This window comes from Scophthalmus maximus, chromosome 17 (assembly GCF_022379125.1).
Source record: "Scophthalmus maximus strain ysfricsl-2021 chromosome 17, ASM2237912v1, whole genome shotgun sequence".
Lineage (NCBI taxonomy): Eukaryota > Metazoa > Chordata > Actinopteri > Pleuronectiformes > Scophthalmidae > Scophthalmus > Scophthalmus maximus.
In genome coordinates this window covers 14270338-14277500 of record NC_061531.1, presented here as the reverse complement: position 1 = coordinate 14277500, position 7163 = coordinate 14270338, and positions in this window count along the sequence as shown.

The window sequence follows — 7163 nt, the reverse complement described above, 5'->3', positions numbered from 1 at the left end:
CTGAACTACAGCACAGGCAGCTCCGACCTCGGGCGAGTCGAGCTCATTAGCCGGAGGCCTCCAGAGACGGATGGCTGCCGTCCGTCATGTGTGGTACACGGCGCCGTAATGGGAGACGAGGGAAGCAGTGGCGCCACTAAGAATTTACTAAAAAGTCCAATTTTTCCGTGGGGGCCCATGAAAGTGTTCCCCATCATTTCTCCCCAGTGGTGGTGCCGCCGGCATTTTGATCTATTGAAACAGAAGGGAAAGAAGTGCCTAGAAGTGAGCAAGATCACGTTGTCTACCTCCTCCTCCTCCCTGAAATGTCGTTAAAAAGTCCCCGTACTCTGACAGTAAATCACCATCGGTGTCTTTATGCGAACCCTCACACATATCTTGTGTTTTTCGGGGGGAAACAAGTGCACAAGCCATAAAGAGACATTTGGTCCAAAAACATTACAGCGACAATTCCACAGCCTCGCAGGGCAGTTAGTGTAGTTACAGCCTTTTAGCCCGGTTTCTATCTATACTCTTAATTACTGACTTTAGAAATAGACTTCAGGCTCGTGTTCCCTCCTCGTGCCTGTTGGCTCCGGCGTCAGCCTCAATTAAAAATCACCGTTTTATTCTGTGCTCGTGTCCAGATAAGCAAAGCGCTGCTTGCCTTTCCTGTGTGATTTTGTCTGGTGCAAAGAAAATATCGCTTTGAGCTGCGATTTTAAAACTTCAAAACCAACACACTGCAAAACAGCAAGACAGAAAAGCGTCGAGAAACTATGAGCACAACACAAATCATGTGATGACAGTGATGAAAGTCACGGAGCTGCTTCGGACAACCTGACTGAAGTGACTAAGAAGTGTGCAGAGGGTTTGAGTGACAAATTAGCAAATATACTGCAGATGTTCTGTGGGAGTGTTCAGACACATGTTAGGTTTACTTAGCCTGGAACGCAGTTTTCGCGGAAAAATGCCAACTCGAATTTACAGCATAAAGGAACTGCGACACCCACAACCACAACAAGGAAGAGAATAGCGCTCCATCCCGGTATCTATCCCCAGTGATAGAAATGGCAGACGGTTGAAAAGTCAAGTTGACAAAAGACATCTCAACTTCGCAAGATTAAAAAAAAAAAAAGATCCAGTTGACGGAGGAACAAAAGCAGGCGAAAGGATGGAAAATGGGGTAAAACAAGAGTGAACCTCAGACGAATCTCCAGGACTTGAGAGGCCTCAAAAACCAGCTCCGCTTGCCATGATTCTAACATCGCCGCTAGTTAACGCTTGAAGCCAGAAAACGAAGTAGGAGCTTCAGTGAACATACGTCTTTCTTCTCCAAACTGGTGTTGACAACTTCCTCAGGAGTTCCGAGGAAAAGTAACTCACGGGCGTCTTGCTGCTGCAGCTGCAGCGACTTTATACCAGTGACCGAACAATCATTACCACCTGGAACCACTAGGGGGCACAAAAGTGGTCTGTGGCCTCTTTAAATAACCAAGTGACAATGTGAACATGTCGCCTCTGGACCCGATTTGTTCAATATTAGCATCATGAATTGAGTACCAGCAGGGTAAATCTGCTTCGTCCTGGTCTCCTCAGGGACTTTACAAGTATTAAAACCGACACTTTGGTGCTGGATTATTAAAAAACAACGTGATTTCAACTAGTTTAGAGAACGTGTGGTTGGCCTTTAGAGGAAAAACAACGGCGTTATGAAGTGGAACTGAGCTGCAGAGGCTTTGGCGAAGGTACAGAAGCTTTTGCAGCAGTTCAGTCTCAACAGAGAAGCATTAATCTTTTCTTTTCTTTCTTTTTTTGGCCTCTGTCTGTAACAGACAGGACTGGCCTAATTTTAGAAGTGGTTTTTTTCCAGCTGAATAAAAAAAAAAAAAAGCACAATTTATTTTCTTTTTTTCTTTTTGCTTGTGGCATGCGTAAAAATGAGTTAAATGTGAAAAGCTGACAATATCAAGACCTTCAGGGTCTTGAAGTCAATCTATGCAAAACAGAGAGGCGGATGATCTCGATGTCTTGCGTCTGGTGTGCATCTAAAACACTCAACCCACGTCATGTTTTGAGGAATATCCGAGGACAACGAGTAGATTGAACACAATCAGAAAACCTTTACTGTGGATCTCTTTGCAGCAGCATGTCAAACGGAGTCACACAGCCAATGTCTCTGCAGGATTCACACATCAGTTCTTGCATTTGCACATAATTGACGACCTGCTGAGCTTAACATTAAGAATGCACTGACCCTGAAATGGGGCTGAATGTGTTTTTGCTTCATTGGTACTGTGTAGTTTGCATATGTCCTTTGCCCAGCTCATATTTTAAATATCATCTTAAAATATGAGATCCGGTGTTTGTTTGTTTTTCCTTCCTCACTTTCTGTCCCTGTTTAAACTCAGAACAAATCTACAATTGAATTTGAACTTTGAAATGTTATTTTCTCTCAGGGCGGCTGTGCTAAACTGCATTCATACTGTCTCCTTGAGAGAAAATGGTAAGTTGTTAGTGCACGTTCCTTTGAAAATCAAAAAGCCGCCTGTAGCTGGATGCAGAAAGAATATGTGGAAATAACTGTTTGTTTGTCTTTTTCCTATTTGAAGCTGATGAAACAATGAAAACACAGTGTTGTATTAAAAAAGGCAGTTTTGGGGGTTCAGAAAAAGTTCAGAAAAACCCATGATGAGCAACTCCAGGCTGTTTATCAGTATCACAGATTAGAGCATTGTTTCTCTAGGAAACACCTCTGCTTTTTGAAATAAAATTTAAAAAATGCTTTTCATTTGAGCTGAACTTGTCTTGTTAGGGTTTCATCCCTGATGAGCAGTTTAAGCACAGTTTAAACGTCTGATTCAGGAGCTTCATGTGGAGGAGTCCTTTCCTTAATTCTTTCATGCTGACAAAACAAACGTGCCCGCTTTTCACTTCATCTCCTAACCTTGGACCATGGATGAAGGAATATGAACCACACAGAGAACTGTATACAACTTCTATTAAACTGCCTATAGGCGGCTGGCCACATGGCCTTGATTTGCACAAAACCTTCACCAAAATAGTGTCAAAATGTTTTAGTTCTTTTAAATGCACACCATTGGAATGTGAGCTGGGTAATATTTATCTGTGGAACGCAAATGCATTCATATCCCTCTGCTTGTGCAGGGAATGTCAAATACGTCAGTAACATCTGCAGCGTGTAGTATAACATGACCCTGAAATGTTAACAATTTCCCCCCGCACACATACAAAAATGCAAGGAAAGGGATATGAAGCGGACTGGATTCGTGCTCCAGTGTGGTGTTTGTTTGTGTGTGTGTGAGTGTGTGTCTGTGTGTGTGAGTGTGTGTGTGTTGGGGTGGGGTGGGGGGGGTAGTGCTCGTCTTGCCTGAGACAGTTGCACACTTCATTTAGTGAGAATCTGATTTATTACGACGGACCTCACCAAACGGCTTCCAACCTTACACATTCATATTGTGAGGAATAATTGAAATGCCAAACAGTCTCACTCGCTCACTGCAGTATATGCGGATTAGATGGTTGTGCAGGTCGTACCGTGTGTGTAATGTATTCTTGCCGTTTGTGCGTGCGTGCGTGTGTGTGGAGATTTTCTCCATTACAGTCAACAACCAATCAGAGAACACAGTGAACTCTGCATGTCCAGCAGAACGGCCGTCAGCAGCCTGTCTGGCCTCTGGCCCAAACTAGAGTCTTCGCATCGGGCATCAGGGAATGCTGGGGAAAATGATCCGCTTTCTGTCAGTGGAGGGCCCTGAAATATTAACCCATACCTCTTTCCTGACAGTGAGCAATAGTTTGGCAACTAACGTGTGCGTGTGTATATGTGTGTGTGTGTGTGTGTGTGTGTGTATGGGTGTGTGGGGGCCCACGTGTGCGGCCACGTTCGTGTTGACACGCATGTGGGACAATGAAAACGTAAATGGACCATGGTGGAACATGGGCGTTAGTGTGAGGAAGGGAGAGAGGGTGACATGTTGTTCCAGTGTGGCTGAGTTGCAGTAATATATAACAGTTTTTCAGCAGGCTATCAGGTCATTTATATTAAGTGTTAAAAGGATTCTTGAAATAACTGCAGCTTGTCTCCTTTCTTTTTTTCTGTGGAGGTGCAGCGGTGGGGGCGGACTTGTCCTCCTGTCCGTGTTGTTTCGCACAAAGACTCACAGGCTCATGCTGAATCAAAGCTAACGCCGGCGTAAAAACTGCAGAAAATCCTCCACGCATTTCACCAACGCTAGGGAAAAAAAGAGAAAAGAGAAAAAGCACAACCATTCAGCGAGTGACCGTGGGTTGTGTTCACGAGCAGCAGAAGCGAGCCGCCACTTTTCACCTCGTTTTCACTCCAAGCGTCTTCTTGCTTCTCTCGCCAAACCAATCCGACCTCGCCGACCCCGCTGATGAGCATGCAGCTCGAGGCAGAGGAGGGGTTCGATGGGAAAGGATTGTGATGTTGCATCAGGGAGGCGAGGCAGTGTTCCACTTAAGGGGCTCGCAGACGACCAGTGAGATCTCAAACGACGCGATAACTGGATTCCAGAGCTTCTAAAACTTCAGCTAACGACGTTGTGGGGCTACAATGGCAAGTGGAGATGGGAGTCGAGTGTCAGAAATCACTCCTGAGGTTCCTCCTTTTGCTCCATACGTGCTGCTGATATGCGTTGTCATGGTCGCAGGTGGGTCATAGGTGAAAGATGGAACTTTACAGACCAGGGAAAAAAGGGCAAATGAGGCCTTAAAGGACCAATCAGTCAGTTTTATAGCCATATAGATAAATCTTATGTTCAAATATATTACTGAATTTGGTGGTGGAAAGGCCTGCACTCTAGTTTACTCTTAGATCTCACACGTTGCCTTGAGAGACATGTTGTGACATGCTTCTTACATTGGAAAATCTGTAAAAGTCAGGGTTAATTTGGTCTCGGAATATCACATTATTCAATATTGATCATAGGAGACAAGAGGCAGCGGAGGAAATAAAAGAAATGAGAGCTGCGCTTCAAGATAAAAGTGCGGCCTATTAATTTGGAGGACAAACAAAGGGCAGGAGATATGATTCAACGGGGGAGCAAGGGGAGAAGAGATGCTTCGCGGAGAGGCGAGTTTCTCCGTTATATGGAGGAAAGATTTCAAGACGACAGTGTACATTATCATACTTTGCTATAAATTTGAAACTCTCCGCTTGATAAAAAGAAGAACCAGGTTAATCTTCATTCATCACGGCCACTGTCAGTGTCTGGTTACATCTTTGTGCTGGATATTCAGGGCTGCGTGTAAAAGTATCTCCAGCCCCCAAAAACAATGAGACTGTGCATTTAATGGTGACTAATAAAAACAAATATCTCTTATTTCAGTGCGTCAGAGCAAACAGAAACATCGAGTTTTAGCTCCCATTACCAGAAATAGTAATACCTCACGTTGTATAGTGCTACAGTGATATACAGCTGAGCACCGAGGAGCGACTGGAATGGATGAAAATGAACAGCGCAAACAATACCCAAGCTTATTTCAGGGGAATTTAAATCCCTACTTTAATATAATCTTGTTTGGGTGTATGAGCCACCGAGTGGCCTGAATTAAGCGAAAAAGGCAAGAGCAGGTTTCTCCTGGGCTACGGAGATGTTCTGCTGTACTGTTATAGACTGTGTGTCACTGGGGGGGGGCTGCTTCCTATGACTAATCCCGCTTTAAACGGCTCGTGACATTCCCTATTTGCTTACACTCTGTTGCTCGTATATGCTAAAAAAGAGCCGCAATAAATCTTTGCACGTGAAGTCAGAGTGTGTTTTACATGTAGATTACAGTTACAATTTACATTCAACACACACGGGCACCAGTGTGAGGAGGAGGAGGACACACACACACACACACACACACACACACACACACACACACACACACACACACACACACACACACACACACACACACACACACACACACACACACACACACACACGAAGAAATATAACTTTTCCTTCGTGTGTTTGTAGTATGTGATGTATGATGCTGCAGTGATATCTCTCTTCTTCCTTCCTCTGCATTTGGGAAAAATCTGCAGGTTTTCTGAAGCGTTCGCCAGCAACCCGAGCAGGGTGACTGTGTGGGTGGAGATATGAAAGGCAGAAATCTAAATGTGTCTGACACAGCGTCCGACGAGCCTCGCCGGATTCCCTCTGAGAAGAACTCTTGGTTAGACTGGCTCGCAGGTATGAGAGCGTTATTCAGGAGGGGTGCCTGAGGCACCGCGGATAAGTATTGCAGGAATAAACCCAGCGGCTGTGAAGAAACACATTAATATAATGTCAGCGGGTCTAATAAACAACCCCCCGTCATTTCTGCACAATGTTCTCATTTCCATTGTCCTTTACAGATGAGGGGAAAGAAAAACAGCAGTATTAACCTCTCAGACTCTGGCAGACCCAAACATCAATTTTTGCTGTCTGGGAAATGTCACAAACAATATCAGTGTTTAAAAATAAAATCAATGGGGGGGGGGGGGGGGGTTATGACCAATGATCTGCACTTGTGTTTTTGCCCATCAGGGGGAAGCTCCATCAGCAGCTCTGCTCCTCGAGGCGCCGTGGGAGCACAAGAATAACAGCTAATCAAAACCTTTCATCCCGACAGCTGCTGGGGGGCGGAGGAGCTCTCATCACTGCCTGTGGCCCCCGAGCACCTCGGTCTGAAGGGTGAGGGGACTGTGGTGCAAAAGCGTTCAGTACTGCCACCGTTTCTACCTGAATAAACGCACGACTGCCCTGCTATTATACCTCCAAGGGTCTGTTGAAAACACGAACACAGCTGACATTTCAGGGTTTTTACTTAAGTTTGTTTATGAATGTCTGATTTGGGGCCTGAATGTCATCAGGCCCCAAATCAGGCTGAAGTATATTTTCACTCACTTCTCAGTTCTGACAGTTGGTTCTATTTACTCGTCTCTGTATTTGCCGGCTGAGTGATTGCGTTTGTTGTTGATTAATTGTTCATCCGTGGAGGACAAATTATCCTCTCAGGAGTAAAACTGCTTAACATTCACAGGTCCCATTCACAGTGACGCTGCACCGACAGATCCTGCTAGAGTCACGCGTGTCACCTGCCTGGCGACATGTCGTCACACAAGCTTTTGTTTGACGTTATTAGCCTCCAGATTTTTATTTTTTTTC